The sequence below is a fragment of the Aquarana catesbeiana genome, linkage group LG05 (genome assembly GCF_042186555.1).
Source record: "Aquarana catesbeiana isolate 2022-GZ linkage group LG05, ASM4218655v1, whole genome shotgun sequence".
NCBI lineage: Eukaryota > Metazoa > Chordata > Amphibia > Anura > Ranidae > Aquarana > Aquarana catesbeiana.
Window position 1 is genome coordinate 377,162,421 of NC_133328.1, and position 24,909 is coordinate 377,187,329.

General features: G+C 42.6%; 1 pseudogene; it reads right to left on the reverse strand.

Moving 5' to 3' along the window:
- Nucleotides 1-212: 212 nt before the first annotated feature.
- Nucleotides 213-24,909, reverse strand: part of LOC141146023 (proto-oncogene Mas-like) — a 48,358-nt pseudogene continuing 23,661 nt past the window's right edge.

Consider the following 24,909-nt stretch of genomic DNA (forward strand, 5'->3'; position numbering starts at 1 on the left):
GTATATTAAATGAAAAGCAACATCATTAGCATTTCCAGTCTTTGCCCTTCACGGAAGAAGTTTGATTTTCACTTGATAAAGTAAGATGCTACTTTAAGATTCATATTCTGAAATTCCTAAGTGAATCATATCTCCTTGTTAAACTAGATAATTGTTGGTGTGCTTTGCTCTTGAAAGAAAATCTAGAAGGCAACTGTAAGGTTAGTTTAGCTTTATTTGTTAATTGTTTTGTTGCTGTTCGAGTCATCATTCTCATCATCTACCTCCCTAAAGGCTCTTTGAAGGGCTTCCTGGATCGAGTGAGGGGTCTTTTGTTTCCATTTTCTTCCAACAATAAAGTAAATGTAGGGATTGACGGTGCAGTTAAGCACTGTGCAATAAGTTGTTACATAGAAAATACTAACAGTTGCCAAATCTGTTGGTGTTAATTTGAAGTATAATAAAAACGACAAAAAACTAAATGGAAGAACTGATAGGATGAATACAAGAACTGCAATAAGGATGATGATGTACAGTTTAGGTGTGTATTGCTGCTTTAATGACCTCTTTACTTTGATGAGCAAGGTGAAGCTGGAAATGACCATAATTAGTAGGCAGATGCCAATGGCTAAAATAAAAACTATTATTTGAACTGCTAAACATTGTGAGGTTTGTTCCAAGAAAGCATCTTCTGTACATGCAAGGTTCTCAAGAAGACTTTCCAAATAGCCAAGTATCCAAAGAGCAGTGCACATAATAGTGACAGGTTCCTAGGGCGATGGCTTCGGTACCAAAAGGGGAACAGAACAGAGCTACATCATTCCATGCTGACAGCTGTAAGGATATACATTCCGGAATACTGCATAGTATTATAAAATATTTCTATGAATAAATATAAACTCTCCTTCCCTATAAATTCAGAATCTGTACCAATGATTGTATTTAGCTGGATCATCAAAAGCAAGGTAGTAAATATAATAAACAGAGCATCAGCTACAGACAGATTCATAATATAAACTGTGTATTTGTTTCTCTGGATCTTGAAGCACAGGTACCAAAAGACAATAACATTTCCAACTAGGCCAACGATACAAAGACAGGGCTTTTTTTCAGCGGGAACGTGGGGGAACGCAGTGCCTGCACTTCCAGCACTGAGTGTATGTAATAGCGTGGGGTGTGCTGGAGGGTCTATTGTCACTGGTGGGGATCTGATTTTGTGTGAGGGTCTATTGTTGCTGATGGGGAATCTATTGTTGCTGTGGGGTCTTATGTTGCTGGAAGGGATCTATTTTTACTGGCTGCTGGAGGATCTATTGATGCTGGCTGCTGGAAGATCTGTTGTTGCTGCTTGGGTGGATATTTTGTTACTGGGTGTGATATTTTGTTGTGGGTAGTTTACTGTTGGGGTGGAGTCCATTGTTGCTGGGGGAGTCTATTGTTGCTGACTGCAGGGGATCTATTTTACTTAAATTTTACTGCTTTTCTTTTTATCAACATGTTCCATATAAATGATTTAGCACCACAAAACGATACTTGGTTCTGTATTCTCTAAAAGGAGCAGTACTGGTAGGGGGTGGAGATAGATAGATAGATAGATAGATAGATAGATAGATAGATAGATAGATAGATAGATAGATAGATAGATAGATAGATAGATAGATAGATAGACACTATGGTAAATGAGTTTGAATCTTATAGAAAAATAGTAGAAAGTTAGTGATTTTCAGCCATTAAACACATCTTGCAAAATGCTAAAAATATAGACCCAAGTTATGGGGAATTCATCATTTCACTACTGGAATTCATTTTGACTCATAACGTATTCACGTTCAATGGCTCCCACTACCCCCAGGTAGTGGGAGCCATTGTTAATCGAAAGATGGTAGAGCTAGAACAAACGGTTTCAAGACTTCGTCCACTAGTTTACTAGCATTTTCGCTTACCGCCCCTATGCCCGAGATAATCGGTCTCCCGGGTGGGTTTTTTGTATCTTTGTGGATTTTTGGCAGTGCGTAAAACACCGGGGTGCGGGGAAAATTATTTCTAACGAACTCCCACAGTTGTTTAGTAATCGTGGAATTAGAATAGGCGATTAACATATAGAAATCATCATTATATTTCTTAACCATATTTGCTGGTATTCGACGGTACCATTCCAGATTATTTAATATTCTGTTGCACATGTCAACATATTGGATGTTATCAAGCACAACGATGTTCCCACCTTTGTCAGCAGCCTTAATAGTGATTTGATTGTTACTCTGGGATTCGGATGCGGGCAGTCCAGTTATATCTATCCATCCTTAGTTTCTGAGATTGGAACAAATAGGACAGTAATGATTTTCTACTAATTATTACCATCCTAGTGTATCACCATACTAGCATTACACTATCCTACTACTGTACTTGTATACGGCGTGATAAACAACGAATATGACATGCTATGTTTAATTTATGTATCTCTCAGATATGCATGTGGACATAGGAGCACAGATCACTATATGTATATTTATACACGGATGTGTTATCGGATTTTTTGGTATTATAGAATATATGGCACTTGATATGTTATTTAAGTGAAAGCTGCTTAAGTACCTTTATTCATTATTTATTTTTATTTTTTGCGATATACCTATGCCATACTAATTAATTCTATGATCTGGACTCTCTCTGTCCATTTGTACTCCTTGACATCGAATAGGAAAATGTTTAACACTATCTCTCAAAAAATTTCTGTTGATCCTGCCATTAACCTCCCCTTTCTGCCTGTCTTATAATAATTAGTCCGAAGACCTGGACTCTCAGGGGTAACAGGCGTAGTGGATGTGTTTCAAAGGTGGTATACTTCTCTTGTGTGGGGTGTCCCCTCGAATCCATGCAGCTGTATTCCACCTCTCCAGAAGCGGCATTAAGGATCTCCACCGACGGCACCTCAGATGACGTCCGTGTGACGAAACGCATAAGGCGGGACTTACTTGGCACGCACTACGTCACTTCCTTGTTTGAACTTCCAGTTTATGCTAGCCTGGCTGTGGAACGCAAGCTCTTACCTCGCCGGCGATCGCGGAAGTGTCATTTTGGTTTACAGCAACGGAGCATTGCAGCTCCTTTTTAGATTGTATATGAGAATATATTTTTTAAATAAAATACCACTTTGGTTCCACGGATTCACGTTATAAGGCTCATCCTTTTTACCCTACATATGGGAACACCCGTCGGTGGAGATCCTTAATGCCACTTCTGGAGAGGTGGAATACAGCTGCACGGATTCAAGGGGACACCCCACGCAAAAGAAGTATACCACCTTTGGAACACATCCACTACGCCTGTTACCCCTGTAGGGCTGGGGCGCTCCGGTGAGTGCAAGCACAATTGGGTGATACAGAGGAGAGTGGGGAACACTGAAGATTCACCTTTCCATACATATTTATTCTCTCACCATTTACCTTTGCATGGACCACTTTTCACAGACTGCTTAAAAGTGTATTAATATACACATATGTTCATTATACATATTTTTGGGACTTAATACCTTTAACTGGCACTTGTCACTTTGATATTTTTTGTGCAGACCAGCACTGTTTTTTACATATCTCTGTTTTTTGCTTATTTGAGTTCACAAATATATATATATATATATATATATATATATATATAGTGTCCATATATATTTTTTTTGGCACGGAACACTCATTTTTAACTGTATGTAATGTATACATAGTTTTTATTATTTATTTTGATTAGTTGAACACTCACTGCCATTTTTTTTATTGTAGATACTGTTTATGTTTACTACACTTTTATGCACTTAACACTAAATATTTTTTGATGACGCTCACTGAAGCATATGCGATTTTTATTTTTTTGAGTTGATCTTGTGTGTGTATATGCACACCTTTACCATATAATTTATTTTATTTACTTTTGCTTGTTTTTTTTTGTGTAGGGGTTTATACACACCTTCATCACCTTTTTCACCTCACATGTTGAGTCAGTTAATAGTGGATTGGATTCATATATATTTATACTCATTATTTGAACAGCGCCTTTTCCCCTGAATAGGGTTTGTTGTTTCCTATGACCAAGGTGGTGTTTTTAATTAGGGGGGCTGCAGTTTTACTTTCCCTAAGAGCGGATTTCTACTGTTTCTATTTACATTAACCAATATATTCTTTATGACTGACCAAAATATTTTATATATATATATTGTTATGTAAATTCACCATATTGTGCTCAAAAACTTACATGTATGAAACTACCACCAATACATTTTTTTAGCGTAACACTGTGAATTTGTGTTTTTTTTTAATCCTAAGATGATATCCCCTATTGTGCTTGCAACTTATTTTTATTTTCAGTTTATTTTTTCTCATATCTGCGTGTTTTTTCTTTATATATTGTTAATAAATGTGTAGGCTACATTTTTTTACATCCCAGAGGTGCAGTTAATACAGGGTATGTACAACTCAAAGGAACTGACTGACTGCTTTGTGGTAATTGCCTACCGCTTGAAATATTTGGGCAGATTAGTGTATACAAGACAAATAGTGGCGCTCACAATCAATTGATAAGTATGTATGTTACTACCTTAACTAAAATGTAAACATTTGAACACCATCTAAAATGTTTTGAGTAAAGGGAGCTTAGGAGAAGCTAAAACTCAACTAATACACCCCCTTTTTAATTTAATCCACCAATCTTAAGGCCTCATGCACACTGGACGTTTTTAGACGTTTTTACAGCAGCTGTTTTTGGCAGTAGACGTTTTTTTCTACAGTCATTAAACTCTCCATCATGTTATCCTATGTGTCCATGCACACATAGGCTGTTATCAGCAGTTTTGGGCAGTGGTGTTTTTGAGCAGTAAAAAAAACCCAAAACTAGTGGGTTCTGAGAGACCTTTTTCAGCTGTAAAAATGCTCTAATGCTGATAAATGTTGATAGATGCTCAAAAACATTGCCCACCAGCGTTTTTTAACGTTTTTGATCCATTGGAAAAAAAAAAAAAAAAACATTTTTTTTTTCTTAAAAAAAAAAAACAAAAAACCCCGCTAAAATAGCTAACGCGGAAAAGCTAATAAACGCTATTGCGATAATAGTGAAAAAAGCTGCAAAAAGTTGAAAGAAAGTTGAAAAACTCACTGCAAAGCTACTGGCATTTTTATAACGTTATTTTAACGTCCAGTGTGCATGAGGCCTAAAAGTCTCAAACTATTAACTTCCAGTTTTTCTACTCTTTCAGATCTTGCCTGAACTCAGTCTGAGGCAAGACATAATAAAGTCTACTGGCAATCTCTCACACTGTAACAAAGGGTGTAGTGGTGGGGCAAGCATTGGTTAAAATTTAAAGTGGGGAGCTGACACGGGAAGGACAGAGCCTCTGTACCTGAGTGCATGGGCTAGTATCAATGGTGGTGCCCAAATGATACTGCCGAGAAGGTTGCAATGCAGCTTGATCACAAAAACACTGCCCCTAGTGGCTGTGATGTTTTAGGCCACAGCCTATGTAGCCTAGGGTAAAATCCAGCCCTGTGTACAGGCAGAATCCGGAAGAATATAGAAACTGAATAGCATAAGGCTGGATTCACATATGAGCACGCATCGGCTCACAGCAGGAGTCCGGGGCCCCTCCATTCACTGTTTCAGGTACGATTTCAGCCTAAATTTTTGGCTGAATTTGGGCCTGAAACAGACCAAAAGACGCACAGGACTCCTGTCCAAATCGCACCGGAGACGCTGCACAGATATGTGCGAATTGGATGTGGAGAAAACTGCATCCAATTTGCACTAGTGTGAACCCAGCCTAAAACTTTTAAAAAATCTCCAGTGCCAACTTATCTGCAGGAGAAACAATTGTAGCAAGGTCCCAGGCCTCCTTTGGTCTAATGAGAACCTCCAGGGCCAGAGATAGCCGACATCCTATATGGTGGGTTGCATGGCATAGTAGGTGTAATGCAAGGTAGATTGATTGAGCGCCAGACACTTCTTGGATGCATTAGGGCCAGGACACCCTTAGGTAGTTGCAAGATTAATTGGCAGACTCTGAGACTTCAACAGGAGGACAGCCATGTAGGGAAAAGCATCCAGCAAGACACCACATCTGCATGTATAGGAATTGTCTCCTATTGCAACAGTCTTTAAGAGTTACTAACACAAAGTGTAACAGTTCCTTTGCTTCCACTACAATCACTTCTTGTAGTTCTTCAGCCCACTGAGCTCCCAGTCTCTCACTAGACTAGATGATTCACTGCCACTGAATCCATTGACCTCCTCCAATCTTCACGGTAGTATCTTCCTCAATGTCACCCCCGCCTCTCTGCTGGGTCCCTAGCTTGGTGCTCAAGATGCTTCTCAAGCTTCATCCCACTGGCCTGCTCGGTCCCTGGCTTGACACACAAGGCTGCTCTGCAAGCATCACCTCCACTGTCTGGGTCCCTGGCTTGATACCCACTGAGGTTTCCAAATTCTTCACCGTCCCTGGTTGGTAAGAATACTGCTCCGGTACTTGCTTCAGCTACTCACTGTGGTCCCTGGTAATAAGGTGGATGGTACCTTCCCCTCTACCTCTGACCACGACAATTTCCCCGGCCGGCAGAACCGTCACTTCTGGCTGGACTGCAAGCCGCAATCCCAACCCTGTGCTGCTCTCTTGCTTCTGGATAGGCCCTCAGACAACCTAGCAGCCAGATGTGCCCAGGATAGGCCAAAACTCTAGCCTAGCAGCCCGGTCAATACAACACACGTCCACCCAGACAGCCGTCCAGGTGGCTCAGAACCCCGATCACCTGACTCCACCCAAATATATAGGTTTTCCCAGCAGGCCAAGGGATTTAGGACACACCCCCCCCCCCCCCCCCCGCCGAATTTGCAGAAGTGTGAACCAGCATGTACTGCTCATGTGAGTCGCTTACTGATGCTCCCAGTGGGATTGATTTCCTAAAACTGGAGAGTGCAAAATCTGGTGCAGCTGTGCATAAAAATAAATCAGCTTCCAGTTTTTTTGTCAAAGCTTAATTGAACAAGCTGAAGTGAGAAGCTGATACCATGCTCCAGATTCTGCACTCTCCAGTTTTAGTAAATCAACCCCAAGGTTTTATAACATGGGTACTGATCATGCAAGTGGTTGTGGAAAGTAACAACTGAGTAAGGCCCCTTTCACACCAGTGGACTGATCGGGTATGCATGTCTGTTTTTCAGGCAGACCCGATTAGACCACCTATTGTTCTCTATGGAGCAGCAGATGTCAGCGGACATGTGTCTGCTGACACCCGCCTGTGTCCGATCCGGTCTGCTAAAAACAGACGGATGGAGATACGTTCGCCATCCTTCCAGGGATTTGATTTCAGTCAGATGGAAACAGACAGGCAGTCTGTTTGCATCTGACCGCCCCAGAGACAACAGCGGGCTTTGTCTGTGTCTGCTCTGCATAGCGGAGTGGACACGGACCTGTCATCTGCCTGCTCAGCGGGGATTTGCGGAGAGATCCCCCACTAAGCAGGTGGATCCACTTGACAGATTTCACTCCGTCTGAAAGGGGCCTTAAAGTTATATGTGATTTCCAATACAAACAACAATTTGTACATAATTGTAAAGAAGTTTGCTAAAATCCTTTAAATGTATGTATGTAACCAGGGGATGTTTTTTTCAGCAAAAGTGGAGTTGTACTATTGGCAGGTTTACTGTAAATGTTATAATGTGTTACTGCAGCTTCTGTATATCTTCTGCATAACTGAATTTTTTAAAACCAGCACTGGGGTCTTAATCACTACCATAATTACAAAACAGACAAAATGTATCTATTTTCTAAAGTTACCATTCTTATCCCATAAAAGCCTTAAAAAAACGTACAAATAGTCTATTTCTTTAGAAATGTCCCACGTTAATATAGGTCTGCAAAGTTCATATTCTGTACATCTTATACAGTTCTGATTAGCAATTATTTAGCTCAGAAATGTAAGCTAACAGTGATTTAGAAAAAAAAAAAACATTTATAAATGATATAAGCCTAAAATAGTAGATCTCACCTGTAATATGTTGTTTTTATGTTTCCAGGTAACTACAAATACTGAATATAGTTACACCATTCCAGGACACTCAGCCATAAACTGCTGTCTTTGTAATAGATGCATTGATATGAGATAAATGACTTACATAGGCAGCTGTGTTTAATGCCCTGTACACACGGTCGGACATTCCGACAACAAAATCCATGGATTTTTTCCGACGGATGTTGGCTCAAACTTGTCTTGCATACACACAGTCACACAAAGTTGTCAGAAAATCCGATCGTCCTGAACGTGGTGACGTAAAACATGTACGTCGGGGCTATAAACGGGGCAGTAGCCAATAGCTTTCATCTCTTAATTTATTCTGAGCATGCGTGGCACTTTGTCCGTCGGATTTGTGTACACACGATCGGAATTTCCAACAACGGATTTTGTTGTCGGAAAATTTTATAGCAAGCACTCAAACTTTGTGTGTCGGAAATACCTATGGAAAATGTGTGATGGAGCCTACACACGGTCGGAATTTCCAACAACAAGGTCCTATCACACATTTTCCATCGGAAAATCCTATCGTGTGTACAGGGTATAAGGGATGGAGTCATAAAAAGCACTGAGGTGGAGTTACAGCTGGTCATAGTTAAGCACCAAATTTTGAAATTGAGGTATGTCAGTTTCTCTATAGCACCTTAGCCTGTAATTATTAGGAAATACAAGGAAGTAATAAGATTTACATACCAGTGATATGTACGCTACCAGACCAGCTTTTTGTTCTGCATACACCTAGGAATATGCACACAAGGTTTTGGATTTATATCAGACACCACACACATTATATTTTCTAAAAGCAGAGGACCTATACAATAACATTATGGTAGACCTGATTTTATAGGGCACATAATAGTTGTGCAAATGTTTATGAAATCTATATTTTCAGTAAAAAAATACACAAAAGCTTTTTGTGCATGTAAACACAAAATGTTTATTGAAGATGGGACTGCTGAGTGTAATAAATACCAAATGCATCTAGCCTCAAAATCATATGCAATGGGGAAATTGTAAAAAGTGATATCCGAAATTGTAAATAAGTTACCTATTAAAAAACCTTTACAGCTCATCACTTTAGATTTCACACCAAACATGACTCAGCGTATACCCCAAAGGTTAATTTGGCTGTAAAAGTTAATCTGAAGCACTACTATTCTTACATAGCACCCTGTGCTTGGGTAAGACTTGGGGTAAACACTAATGTCCTGTACACACAATAGGATTTTCCGACAACAAAATCCATAGTTTTTTCCAACGGATGTTGGCTCAAACTTGTATTGCATACACACGGTTACACAAATCTTGTCGGAAATTCCGAACGTCAAGAACACGGTGACGTACAACGCATACAACGAGCTGAGAAAAATGAAGTTCAATAGCCAGTGCAGCTCTTCTGCTTGATTCCGAGCATGCGTGGAACTTTGTGCGTCGGAATTGTGTACACATGATCAGAATTTATGACAACGGATTCTGTTGTCGAAAAATTTGAGAACCAGCTCTCAAATTTTGTGTGACAGAAATTCTGATGGAAAATGTCTGATGGAGCCTACACACAGTCGAAACAAGCTCCTATGGAACATTTTCCATCGGAAAATCCTATCGTATGTACTGGGCATATGAGGGCTATATCAGGATGGTACAGTACAGGGAGAATTGCCAAATACTTTGGTGTTTGCAGCTGTCAGATTCTGGCCTCTGGCAACCAGGATTACCATTGACCAAACATGGTCATATCCAAATATAATCAATGATGTCACCCAGGTGACCCCAAACCTTTTTTTATTTAAGCTGTCATCTGGCCAAAGCAGTCCGATATGAGTGAGCAGTCATCAGGGTAAGATCATGTTGGCTAGTGGCATTATTTTTTCTGTTGACAGGCGTCAGACAGCATGATTGCTCTGGATCTACATTGCTGGATGATTGACGTGATTGACAATTTTTTAATTTTTTTATTTAAGGGCTTGTCAAAAACTGTGTGTGTTAAATATGTAGCCTCCTGCACTCAGTTGTGGTGTTTAGAAATTAAAGGACTCTCCTCTTGGCTAATCCAGTAGGTTCAGCACATAATTGTCTTACTGCCCTCTCAGGAAAGATAAATGACAAGTGAATACTCACAAACGCATGTCATGCACAAGCTAGTATAGATAAAGCGATAAGACCACCTCAAAATCCACCATACTCAACTGATGGCATGGGAAGACCTCATAGCATCCAGGAACGGCCGGTGCGTTTTGAGGGTCAAGCCCTTTTCCTCAAAGAATGACAGAACACCTATTCCATCTATTAAATCCTCTGCCCTTGTTGTTTTAACTTAGGATAGTAAAGCATTTTTTTTCTGCCAGTAAATACCTTTTACCGCCCACTTCCTGTTTCTTGTCTGGAAAAAAGTCTAGACATATGACATCATGCACAGCTCTCACCCTAACTCTCGTGAGAGTTTGCCAGGAAGGGAGGGGGGTGAGTCTAAGTGGGCCAATGAGAGCTGCAGAGCTGGAGGTGTGCCTCTGTGTGTCTGTGTAAATCCAGGAAGTGAACAGGCAGCAGCTTCAGCTGCCCACAGTTAAATTGATTGCAGCCAGACTCAGTGGAGGGAGATTTCTGCAGCATATTTGGCAAGTACAGAATCACAGTATATATAAAATAATATGCAAAGTGGTTGGAGGGGAGCTTTAGAATGGCAAAGATGTTTTTTTTTATAAATCTTTTATTTAATGAGCCAAAAGACACAAAACATAGCATCAAAAAACACATTGAAGAGGTACAATGGTATATAGTACAATAAAAAAACATACAGGGGCTGATTTACGAAATATTTGCGCCATGAGTTGCGGCGCACGCCGATGCGCAAAGGACTTTTTCGTATTTACAAAACATTTGCGCCGGTAACACAGCGCAATTCCCCATTTACTATTCTCTTCACGGCGCACGGGAAGAGGTGATCAGTACGCCACTATAGTCATGGAATTTACCGGCATCTTTAACTTAAAATTTAAACAAGCTGGAAGTGCCAATATTATAGGGGTGATGTGGGTGATGTGAGGAAGTATAGTAATAACTGCCCAAGTAACAAATATGCCCAAAATAGAATGAGAAAGTAATTTTATCCGAACAAGCCTGCTGCGGCAGCAAGTACATTTGGAACTGCAGGAGGTCAATTTATGCATCGCACATGCGCAAACGGCATTTGCGCTTGTTCAAATGCTTTGGTTCACTGCGCCGGCAAAATCTTAGTAAATTTCAAGCAACATAAATGCATTTGCATAGGTTGAACGGGCACACCTCTAAACATTTTTTTTTTTTTTAACGCTGGTTCACTTCGCGGCTATAATGAAATGTCGGTCCGGCAATACACATAAAAGTTCATTGATAAAAACAACATTAAGAAAAAAAACAAAATTAAGAAAAAAAATGCGTGGGGTTCCCCCCGAAATTCCATACCAGGCCCTTCAGGTCTGGTATGGATATTAAGAGGAACCTCACGCCAAAAAAACAAAACAAAAATGGCGTGGGGGTCCCCCTGAAAATCAATACCAGACCCTTATCTGAGCACGCAACCTGGCAGGCCGCAGGAAAAGAGGGGGGGCGAGAGAGCGAGCGCCCCCCCCCCTGAACCATACCAGGCCACATGCCCTCAACATTGGGAGGGTGCTTTGGGGTCCCCCCAAAAGCACCTTGTCCCCATGTTGATGGGGACAAGGGCCTCATCCCCACAACCCTTGCCCGGTGGCTTTAACAAGGGGACTCCCAGATCCTGGCCCCCCCTGTGTGAAATGGTAATGGGGTACAAAAGTACCCCTACCATTTCACAAAAAAAGTGTCAAAAATGTTAAAAATGACAAGAGACCGTTTTTGACAATTCCTTTATTTAAAGTCTTCTTCTTTCCATCTTCTTCAGGTCTTCTTCCTCCTTCCTTCCTTCATCCTTCGGTTTCTTCCTTCACCTTCTTCCTCTGCTTCTTGCTCCAATCCTCTGCTTCTTGCTCCGGTGTTCTCGTCCGGCGTCTTCTTCCCCGCTTCATTCTTGGGCCGCTCCGCATCCATGGGAGGCTCCCGCTATGTGACGCTTCTCTTCTTCTGACACTTCAGAGGGGGAGGGGTTAGCTGGTGTCCCCGCCCTTCATTATATAAGAAGTGTCAGAAGAAGAGAAGCGTCACACAGCAGGAGACTCCCATGGATGCGCACTGGACTGTACTGGAACACTGTAAAAGGCATCAAAAATGCACTGCAACACACATGTCCTTATTTAAGGTTAAGAAAAAAGAGGGGACGGGGAAAGCACTGGACTGCATCAAAAACGCACTGGAACGCATCAAATACGTGCATGCAGAAAAGCACCTGGATCGCATCCGAACTGCATTTCTATGGTGGGAACTGGCCCTGAGGGCCCTTAGGGCCAGTTCCCACCATAGAAAAGCAGTCCGAATGCGTTCCAGGTGCTTTTCTGCATGAGCGTTTTTGATGCGTTCCAGTGCATTTTTGATACAGTCCAGTGCTTTTTTTCCCCCCTCTTTTTTCTTAACCCTAAATAAGGACAAGTGTGTTGCAGTGCGTTTTTGGTGCATTCCGGTGCATTTTTTATGCGTTTTACAGCTTTCCAGTACAGTCCAATGCATAAAAAATGCAGCATGTTCTACTTTTTTTTTCTGGAACTGCAAGCACTGGTGTGAACTATGCCATTGAAAACCATATGTCTGACTTTCCATACATTTTTGATGCATAAAATATGCACTGGACTGCATGGTGTGAACTGGCCCTTAAGCAATTTGCCATATTTAAAGACATTTCTCCTTGTTTTGTTTTTGGGGTTGTCCAATTGGTGACATTGATATATGTCCCATAGGGTGGGACCTGGGCCCCCATACCCATTTTAGAACCAATAGCTAGAAGATAAGCCAGCCAAGTGGGGACTAGTAAAATTACCAAGTCAGTTCCCTTAGACGGCAATGGTATTTGTTGTATAACTTTTGCACGTTAGGCTCTTTAGTTGCCCCCCTGGACTGGGGGGTGTTTTGTCCCATCTGTAATTGCTAGAGTGCAATTTGCATAATGGGGACACTAGTTAGATTGACCTGTGTGTCCCCAAGGAAAAATTTTGTTAGGGTTTTACTCTCACTTCCTGTTTGGCGGTGTGGGCAGCAGCGGTAAAACTGCACTATTTTTAGCGCCGCTTTATTATTATTATTATTATTATTATTTATATTATTATTATTCAGGATTTATATATACAGTTTACACAGCGCTTTACAATATAAAAGGGAGACAATACAGCTATAATACAATAAAATACAAGAGGATTAAGAGGGCCCTGCTCAGAAGAGCTTACAATCTAATAGGGTGGGGCAGGTGGTACAAAAGGTTGTAACTGTGGGGAATGAGCTGGTGGAAGTGGTAGGAGATTAGTTGTAGACGTGATAGGCTTTCCTGAAGAGATGAGTTTTCAGGGATCGCCTGAAGGTAGCAAGAGTAGGGGATAGCCAGATAGATGGAGGTAGCGAGTTCCAGAGGATGGGAGTGGCTCTGGAGAAATCCTGGAGACGAGCATGGGAGGAGGAAATGAGAGAGCTAGAAAGCAGGAGGTCTTGAGAAGAGCGGAGAGGTCGATTTGGGTGATATTTGGAGACAAGATTAGTGATGTAACTCGGGGCAGAGTTGTGAATGGCTTTGTATGTTGTGGTTAGAATTTTTAATTTAGTTCGCTGGGTGATTGGGAGCCAGTGTAGGGATTGGAGTAGAAGGTTGGCAGACACTGAGCGGTTGGTAAGGTGGATAAGTCTGGCAGCAGCATTTATGATAGACTGAAGAGGGGATAGCCTATGGAGAGGTAAGCCAATGAGAAGGGAGTTGCAATAGTCAAGGCGAGAGATAACAAGGGAGTGAATGAGGAGCTTGGTGGTTTCATTTGTTAAAAAGGGGCGAATTTTAGAGATGTTACGGAGGTGAATTCTACAAACTTTTGACAACAATTGGATTTGAGGCTGAAATGACAAGTCAGAGTCTAGGATTACACCTAGTACCCTGGCGTGAGGGGAGGGACTGATGGTTGCATTGTTGATTTTAAAGGAAAAGTCATGGAGGGGGGCACGGGCGGGGGGGAATAATAATAGCTCAGTTTTAGAGAGATTTAGTTTAAGGAAGTGGTGCGACATCCATGCTGATATGTCAGTTAGTAAGTTAGTAATGCGAGAGGAGACTGAAGGAGTGAGGTGAGGAGTAGACAGATAGATTAGGGTGTCATCAGCGTATAAGTGGTATTAGAAGCCGTGGGCAGTTATTAAGTGACCAAGGGAGGAGGTGTAGATAGAGAAGAGAAGGGGTCCAAGAACCGAGCCTTGGGGGACCCCCACAGAAAGGGGCAATGGAGAGGAGGAGACAGAGTTGTAGGTGACACTGAAGGAGCGCTGTGATAAATAGGCAGAGAACCAGGATAGAGCAGAATCTCGGAGGCCAAGGGAATGTAGTTTATTGAGAAGGAGCGGGTGGTCAACAGTATCAAAGGCTGCAGAGAGGTCAAGTAGTAGGAGTATGGAGTACTGGCTGTTGGTTTTAGCAGTTAGTAAATCATTAGTGAGTTTTAGTGAGGGAGCATAGGATAGAAGAAGAGGGTGACCGTAGTAGTTGTGAGGGAACAGGATCCAAGGGGCAATTGGTTAGGTGGGCATCCGAGAAAATTTTTGTAACCTCTTCCATAGTAGCCAATTCAAAAGAGGAGAGTGTTGAATGTGCTGCTAGGCAAGGTATGTTGGGTGGGGAAGACATACGCACAGTGGAGATGTCCTCACGAATTGCATCGATCTTGTCTTTGAAGTGATTGACAATCTCTTGGGCAGTGAGTGAATTAGTGGGTAGAGGGGGTGGTGTACGAAGCAGAGAGTTAAAGGTTGAGAAGAGCCGACGGGGACTGGATGACAAGGTATTAATAAGAGAGACAAAGTAGGCTTGTTTGGCAGCATGGAGGCATGATTTATATAGGGTGAAGTCTTGCAGGCATTTGGTCTTACGCCACAGTCGTTCAAGAGCACGGCAATGTCTCTTGAGATTTCTAGTGTTGTCAGTTTGCCAGGGTTGTAACGGTCGGGGCCTGATTCTGCGTGTGGTTAGAGGAGCAAGTGCATCTAGTGATGATGAGAGTGAACTGTTGTAGACAGAGGTGGCCAGGTCAGGACAGGACAGGGGAGAGATTATGTCATATAGGTGGTCAGTAGCAGAATAGAGAAGAGAAGGGGTAAAGCTTTACTGGCGGTATTCGGCCACTAGCGGTTTTAACCCCCGCTGGCGGCCGAAAAGGGGTTTATATAAATCCGCCCGCAAAACACCACCGCAGCGGCGTTTTGCCGGCGGTATAGCCGCGCTGTCCCATTGATTTCAAAAGGTGCTGCTAGCAGGCATTTTTTTTAGGCCCCTTTCACACTGGGGTGTTTTTAGGCGCTACATCGCTAAAAATAGCATCTGAAAAATGCCCTAAAGAAGTGGCTCCATTCACTCCAGTTTGGGCTTTTACACTGGAGCGGTGCGCTGGCAGGGCGTCACAAAAAGTCCTGCCAGCAGCTTCTTTGGAGCGGTGAATTCACCGGTCCTCCCCATTGAAGTCAATGGGCCAGCGCTGTGATACTGCCGGCAAACTGCCGCTCCAGCAGCGTTTTGCGGGTGTATTTAACCCCTTTTCGGCCGCTAGCAGGGGGGTTAAAACCGCCCCACTAGCAGCCGAATAATGCCGCTGAAAAACACGCCTGTGTGAAAGGGGCCTTATCCTTTCACACGGATGGATAGAATTGTGCTTTTAGCTGCGTTTTCTACCGAGGCTAAACGCACACAATGCTTTCCTATGGCCCCATTCACACACTGCGTTTTGATTACATGCGGTTTGGTGCGGATAGAAAAAATAGAATTGACTGCGTCCAGGAGCGCCTATCCACACATAACCGCAGGTAATCGCACTGCACTGTGTCAGCTGCAGATAGCAGTGCCGAGCTGGCTCGCTCATCGGGAAAGGAAAAAATGTTTTTTCCTTTCCCAATGAGCGACAAGCACGGGGATCTGACTTGGATCCCCACCAATACCAGGCACTGTGATATGAATCTTGAGGGAGAACGCCACGCAAATTTTAAATAAAAAACCGGCATGGGTTCCCCTCCAAGAGCATGCCAGGCCCTTCAGCGTGGGGATCCCCCCAAAATCTATACCAGACCCTTATCTGAACATGCAGCACGGCCGGTCAGGAAAGGGGGTGGGGACGAGTGAGCGCCCCCCCTCCTGAACCGTACCAGGCCGCATGCCCTCAACATGGGGGATGGGTACTTTGGGGAAGGTGGGCGCGCTGCGGGCCCCCCCACCCCAAAGCACCTTGTCCCCATGTTGATGAGGACAAGGGCCTCTTCCCGACAACTCTGGCCATTGGTTGTCGGGGTCTGCGGGCGGGGGCTTATCAGAATTAGTGAGCCCCCTTTAATAAGGGAGCCCCCAGATCCCAGCCCCCCACCCTACGTGAATGAGTATGGGGTACATGGTACCCCTACCCATTCACCCGAGGAAGAAAAGTGTCAAGAAAAAATCACACTACACAGGTTTTTAAAGTAATTTATTAGGCAGCTCTGGGGGTCTTCTTCCAACTTCGGGGTTCTTCTTCCACGCTCTCCGCATCTTCTCCCGGTGTCCGGTTCTTCTCTGTACTGTCCGGCCTCTTCTCCTGGTGTCCGGTATCTATTGCCGGCCTCCCTCGCTATCTTCTTCCAGCTCTTTTGCTAGCGGGGGCGCGGTCTTCTGCCGCTGTCCGGTTCTCCGGTATCTTCTGCTAGCCTCCACAGCTATCTTTTTCCAGCTCTTTTGCTAGCGGGGCCCCGGCCTTCTGCTGCTTTCCAGATCTTCTGCCGTTGTCTGGTTCTTCTCTGGTATCTTCTGCCGGACTCCCCCGCTATCTTCTTCCAGGGCTGCATGCTCGGATAAGGGTCTGGTATGGATTTTTGGGGGACCCCCAATGCCGTTTTTTCGGCGTAGGGGGTTTCCCTTAGAATCCATACCAGACCAAAGAGCCTGGCATGCACCCGGAGGGGGAACCCATGCCGGTTTTTCTCGTGCTGCTTTAATAGGAAAATGTGTTTTTCCTATTGCAGCGAGCGTGAGATGTACCTCGCTGAGAACCAACGCGATCCCATCGCGCTGGAAACATTCTTGCGTGTAGGTACTCCTGTGTGTGCGCCGGTTCACACACTGAATTAAGGATCTATCCAGCGCATCTTAGTAAATGACCCCCATTATATTTTCTAAAAGCAGAGGACCTTTACAATAACATTATGGTAGACCTGATTTTATAGGGCACATAATAGTAGCAAATGTTTATGAAATCTATATTTTCAGTAAAAAAAATACACAAAAACTTTTTGTGCATGTACTGAAAACACAAAAAGTTTATTGAAGGTGGGACTGCTGAGTGTAATAAATACCAAAAGTCATATGCAATGGAGAAATTGTAAAAAAGTGATATCCGAAACTGTAAATAAGTTACCTATTAAAAAACCTTTACAGCTCATCACTAGATTTTAACCCCAAACATGACTCAGTGTATACCCCAAAGGTTACTTTGGCTGCAAACTCCATTTAGAAAGTTAATCTTAAGTACTACTATTCTTACATAGTATGGCTTGGGGTAAACACTAAGAAGGCTATGTCAGGATGGCACAGTACAGGAGGTATTGCCAAACACTTTGGTGTTTGCAGCTGTCAGAATCTGGCCTCTGGCAACCAGGGTTATCATTGACAAAATATGATCACATCCAAATACGATCAATGATGTCACCCAAGTGACCCCAAACCTTTATTTATTTAAGCTGTCATCTGGCCAAAGCAGTCTGATATGAGTGAGCAGTCATCAGTGTAAGATCATGTTGTTGCCAACCTAACAGACTGAAATTTACTGACACAACACCCAAAATTTACTGGCACAAAAGTTAAAAAATCTCAGTTTAAAGTACAAATTTTACTATTTAAGCTACAAACAAGTATAATATGTAATTAGCAATGTGATTTAAGGTAGATAATAAGGTAAAAAACATATTTCTTATTTTATTTTCGATATAGTAAGTAAGTAGCTCAGGGACAGGACTCAGGAGGGCAAGAAATTAGAATGGGCGGCACACACATGAAACTGACTCTCACAGTGATACTGACAGCAGTGTGCAGCAGTACAGATTACTGACACGACACGAGTCACAGTGACATTCTCTCTCCAAGCCAGGTGGTCCCTTAAGTCCAAACAGCACTGATGGTCCCACTCCCGGCCTGACTTGCTCCCATCTCACAGACCCACACACAAGGCTCTAGCTGCTCTGCTTGTCTCCCTTGCACCATGACATAACAGGACATGCTCAGGCACCACCTCCACCAGAGCCGCCTGAACACACTGTAGCAGGCACTCGTATGGTCTTGTCTGGCTCTGGGCCGAGCGTCACAGCCATATTTTTTACTTTTTACCTTTTCTTTTTACTGGCATTTACTGGCAGGAGAAAATTGCCTGTTTTTTAATGGCTGCCAGTAAAAATACTGATGGTTGGCAACACTGTCATGTTGGCTGGTGGCACTTTTTTTCTTCTGACAGGTTGACAGGTGCCAGACAGCGTGATTGCCCTGGATCTACATTGCTGGATGATCAACGTGATTGAAAATTTGGTTTTTTTATTTTTAAAAAGGATTTGTCAAAATTTGTGTGTTTTTAAAAATGTAACATCATGCACTCAGTTGTGGTGCTTATAAATTAAAAGGACTCTCCTCTTGGCTAATCCAGTAGGTTTAGCACACAGTTGTCTTGCTGCCGTCTCAGGACTGTGGGTATCCTTAAGCAAACTAAAAAACAACAATAGAGAGGGCACACTGACCTAGTGCATTACCATAACTCAATCTTATTAGAAAGATAAATGACAAGTGAATACAAATGCATGTCATGCACAATGTAGTCCAGATAAAATTATAAGAACGCCTCCAAATCCACCATACTCAACTGATGGCATGGGAAGACCTCATAGCATCCAGGAATGGCTGGCGCGTTTAGGGGGTTAAGTCCTTTTCCTCAGAGAATGACAGAACACCAACTTAAGTGATTCATGCATTTGTTTGTGAATAAGGATATTGCAATGACTTAGTGACATCCACTGTGGCCAGCTTCACAGTCCATTGGGTGCTGCTGGCACTCCCACTCCCCCTGCTGATGGGATTCTGTAGTACATTGAAGTTCAGTTTGTTTGCTCCCAGTGCACAGGTAGCTACTGATAATGTCATAGTTTAGTCCTTGCAGCGTAACACTTTTTTAGCTTTTTTGTCTTTATTTTCACCTGGTGATCCTGCCAGTAAAACACTTCCTATCCGTTTTCCACCTATAGTGGAATAGTTTTCTCAACCCAAGACAAGGATGCATTACACCTCCCCCTCTCCTCTATAACACATGGGGGAGGTGGTTTGTAGTTCACAGAGAGTGTTTGGAACAATGCTAATTGAGCACAGCAGAGGCAAAGAACACAGAAGTCATGTGCTTACAGGATTTGTGGCAGGATCAACGGGTATTTTTTTTTTACTTATAGAAATGGTATATTTAACTGCTTCAATAAAGGGCACTTTTACCCCCAATCCTGCCCAGACCAATTTTCATCTTTCAGCGCTGTCACACTTTGAATGACAATTGCGCGGTCATGCAGTACTGTACCCAAATGACATTTTTATATTTTTTTTCACAAAAATAGAGCTTTCTTTTGGTGGTATTTAACCACTTGACCACTGGGCACTTAAACCCCCTTAATAACCAGACCAATTTTCAGCTTTCAGTGCGCTCACATTTTGAATGACAATTACTCAGTCATGCAACACTGTACCTATAAGAAATTTTTGTCCTTTTTTCACACAAATAGAGCTTTCTTTTGGTGGTATTTAATCACCGCTGGGTTCTTTATTTTTTGCGCTATAAAAGAAAAAAGCCCGAAAATTCTGTAAAAAAATGTATTTTCTTAGTTTCTGTTATAAAATTTTGCAAATTAGTAATTTTTCTTCATATATTTTGGCCAAAATTTATACCGCTACATATCTTTGGTAAAAATAACCCAAATCGGTGTATATTATTTGGTCTTTGTGAAAGTTATAGAGTCCAAAAGCTATGGTGCCAATATCTGAAAATTGATCACACCTGAAGTACTATCTAATTTCTTGAGACCCTAACATGCCAGAAAAGTATAAATACCCCCTAAATGACCCCTTTTTGGAAAGAAGACATTCCAAGGTATTTAGAAAGATGCATGATGAGTTTTTTGAAGTTGTCATTTTTTCCCACAATTCTTTGCAAAATCAAGATTTTTTTTTTTTTCACAAAATTGTCATAATAGCAGGTTATTTCTCACACACAGCATATGTATACCACAAATTACATCCCAAAACACATTCTGCTATTACTCCCGAGTATGGCGATACCACATGTGTGAGACTTTTACACAACAAGCACCCAGGCCAATTCTGACATTTCTCTCCTACATGTAAAAATCATCATTTATTTGCTAGAAAATTACATAGAACCCCAAAACATTATATATGTTTTTTTAGCAAAGACACTACAGAATACAATGGCGGTCGTTGCAACTTTTTATCTCGCACGGTATTTGCACAGCAATTTTTCTAACGTGTTTTTTTTTGGAAAAAAAACAGTTTTGTGCTATAAAAAAAAAAAACAAAATAGTAAAGTTAACCCAATGTTTTTGCATAATGTGAAAGATGAAGTTATGCTGAGTAAATAGATACCTAACATGTAGGTACACCCTTCAAAATTGCACACGCTCATGGAATGGCGCCAAACTTCGCTACTTAAAAATCCCCATAGGCGACGCTTTAACATTTTTTACTGGTTACATGTTTTGAGTTACAGAGAAGGTCTAGGGCCAAAATTATTGCTCTCACTCTACCGATCGCAGTGATATCTCACATGTGTGGTTTAAACACCATTTTCATATGTGGGCGGGACTTGCGTATGCGTTTGCTTCTGCATGCGAGCACACGGGGACATGGGAGAAAATTTTTCTTTTTTTTTTTTTTATTGTTCGTTTTACTTTATTTTAGTTTGATGCTTTTTTCCAAAAAATACATTTTTTGATCACTTTTATTCCTATTACAAGGAATGTAAACATCCCTTGTAATAGGATTATGGCATGACAGTTCCTCTTTACAGTGAGATATGGGGTCAATAAGACCCCACGTCTCACCTCTAGGCTGGGAAGCCTGAAATAAAAAAAAAAAACGATCCTGGCTTCGATCGTAGCGGTGAGTCAGTAGAAGCACCTGAGGGTGGCGGGAGGGGGGGGCATCCCCTCTCGCCTCCTGTAAGAACGATCAAGCAGTGGAACAGCTGCTATGATCATTCATATGGTGTAGGCAATCGCCGGCTGAAAAAGCTGATATCTGAATGATGCCTGTAGCTGTTTTAGGCATTATTCAGATATCCCCGCACAAAGTCAAGGACGTTGTATGACGGCGGGCGGGCGGGAAGTGGTTACAACACATTTTTTTTTAACACAAAGCTGTCCATTTATACAATATTTCTAACACATAGCATGTACCAAAAATGACACCCCGAAATAGATTCTCCTACTCCTCCTGAGTACAGCGATGCCACATATGTGAGACTTCCACAGCCTGGCCACATACAGAGGCTGAGCATGGCTGAGCATGGCTGGGCATGGCTGGGTATGGCTGGGTATGGCGGGGCATTGCAGGGTATGGGGGGGCATTGCAGGGTATGGTGGGGCATTGCAGGGTATGGCGGGGCATTGCAGAGTATGGCGGGGCATTGCTGAGCATGGATGGATGGATCCATGGATGTGACTGTATTTGTCACAGAGCAGCACTGTGGACACTACACATCCAGCCCACAGCGCTGCTGCCATCCGATCCCTCCCCCTCTCCTCTCACACTGTACCGATCGATCACATGGTAAACAGCCACGATCTGGACCCGGCGGTCACGGATGGTCTCAGGTGCGTGCCTCGGGGGGCGCTAAAGAGCAAGATTCCGGGAGGACGTCATAGTACGCCCTCCCAGAGTTATCCAACCGCCCTGCAGCCGTCATTTGGCTATGGGCCGGTTGGTAACTGGTGGTTAAATCACTGATTACTCTTGCTGAATAAGCGCACCATTATTTATATATATATATATATATATATATATATATATATATATATATATATATATATATATATATAAATATATAAATACATTCACAGATGTACTTGATGTACTTGATAATCTATTAATTGTAAAAACCTTGTGAGGAACAACAAGACACAGCCGCCGACAATTATCGGTAACCCACTGTGTCTCACAATCTACAGAACCAATAGAAATAACATCTTATAAAACCAATGACACAATGTGAAAAATTATGAAAAAATTATTATATGAAAAGTTGCATAAACACAATACATGGAAACGTGTATGGAAGAATTCCTTGTATAAAAAATATATAATTGTTGATAAGAAATCAATATCTATAATTATTCATTCTGTTCAACAGGGATATTGTGTGAAGAGGATGCCCGGAATCTGCTCTCAGCATTGCCGGCAGATGGTTTCCTGTTGAGCTTAAAGGTTACCCTGCCACCCTCACCCACCACGGTGACATCCAAAAAGGAAACTGACTTAGGGTCCATATGGTCCATAAATTTTAAATGTAATCCATTGTCATTCAAATACAGGGCCATAGATTATTCTTTTCTTGGGGGGGATTCAGGTCTTTCAAACTTAAAGGCATCATTTACACTTTTATGTTGGGGGAGGTACGGTACAAACATGTGACAGCAGAGTGGGGCCATAAGGCTTTGCAATGCAGCGCAGCAAAAATTATCCCCATTCTACTGAATAGAACGCAATGCACGCAGTTGTGGTGCGGTAGTGTACTCATTAATACAGCGAGCTCCTCCTAAGCTCCCTAGTTTTTTTTCTTCGTTCAGCTCGCTGGGTTGAACTAAAAAAAACTTACCTTGTGAACAAGGTTTTAGATCTCATTCATATGTTCTAAATGGCCATGGAATGGCAAATATACCATGAATACCTACAGCCAGGATTCCAGATGTTCCAACTTTTGTCAGCTGCTCAGCCTGTTCACCTGAGTGATGGGCTGAAAAGAGCCACTGCTGTTAACATGTATCTGTTTAAGCCCTGGGGGACAAGGCAAAACACATTAGGGTGTGGCCTGGCGGAAACCCTGGCTGAGGTCTCTCCCATCACTACTACATGACCATGGGACTCCGTGGATGTGCGGCACCAGGGATTTTTTTCTCTCTTCCCTTCAGTGACTACAGGAGCTGGGATGAGCTCCATCCCTTGCTGGCACTACTGCAGCACATTCGGTATCATCAACATTACTCCTCACATCGATTGAGCCTGAGCGACACACTAACAAACCATGGGTCAAAGTGGTTTACCTGCTGTTAGGGAAAAATTTCTGACCCTGGATGCAGAGAGATTTTATCCAAGGGAAAAAATGTATCCCTACCTGCAGGTAACCACTGGATGTGCAGATACATGTGGATACTAGGGATGAGCTGAACACCCCCCTGTTCGGTTCGCACCAGAACTTGCGAACAGGCAAAAAATTCAGTCGAACACGCGAACACCATTAAAGTCTATGGGACACAAACATGAATAATCAAAAGTGCTAATTTTAAAGGCTTATATGCAAGTTATTGTCATAAAGTGTTTGGGGACCTGGGTCCTGCCCCAGGGGACAAGGATCAATGCAAAAAAAGTTTTAAGAACGGCCGTTTTTTCGGGAGCAGTGATTTTAATAATGCTTAAAGTGAAACAATAAAAGTGTAATATCCCTTTAAATTTCGTACCTGTGTCTATAGTATGCCTGTAAAGGGGCACATGTTTCCTGTGTTTAGAACAGTCTGACAGCAAAATGACATTTCAAAGGAAAAAAAGTCATTTAAAACTACTCGCGGCTATTAATGAATTGTCAGGCCGACAATACACATAAAAGTTCAGTGATAAAAACGGCATGGGAATTCCCCACAGGGGAACCCCGAACCAAAATTAAAAAAAAAAAAAAGACGTGGGGGGTCCCCCTAAATTCCATACCAGGCCCTTCAGTTCTGGTATGGATATTAAGGGAAACCCCGGCCAAAATTAAAGAAAAAAAATGGCATGGGGTCCCCCTCAAAATCTATACCAGACCCTTCAGGTCTGGTATGGAATTTAAGGGGAACCCCACACCAAAATTTAAAAAAAAATGGCGTGGGGTCCCCCTAAAAATCCACACCAGACCCTTATCCAAGCATGCAACCTGGCAGGCTGCAGGAAAAGAGGGGGGGACGAGAGAGAGCGCCCCCCCCTCCTGAACCGTACCAGGCCACATGCCCTCAACATTTGGAGGGTGCTTTGGGGTAGCCCCCCAAAACACCTTGTCACCATGTTGATGAGGACAAGGGCCTCATCCCCACAACCCTGGCCCCTGACCCCCAGATCCCAGCCCTCCTCCTGTGTGAAATGGTAAGGGGGTACAAACGTACCCCTACCATTTCACTAAAAAACTGTCAAAAATGTTAAAAATGACAAGAGACAGGTTTTTGACAATTCCTTTATTTAAATGCTTCTTCTTTCTTCTATCTCCTATCTCCTATCTTCCTCCGGTTTCTTCCTCCATCTTCTTCTTCTTCTTCTGGTTCTTCCTCCGGTGTTCTCGTCCGGCATCTTCCTCCGCAGCATCGGCGTCTTCTTCCCTTCTTCTCCTCGGGCAGCTCCGCATCCATGATGGCATGGAGGGAGGATCCCGCTGTGTGACGCTTCTCTCTTCTTCATCTTCTTCTCTTCATTTTCTTCTCTTCTTCTTCTCTTCATCTTCTTGTCTTCATCTTCTTT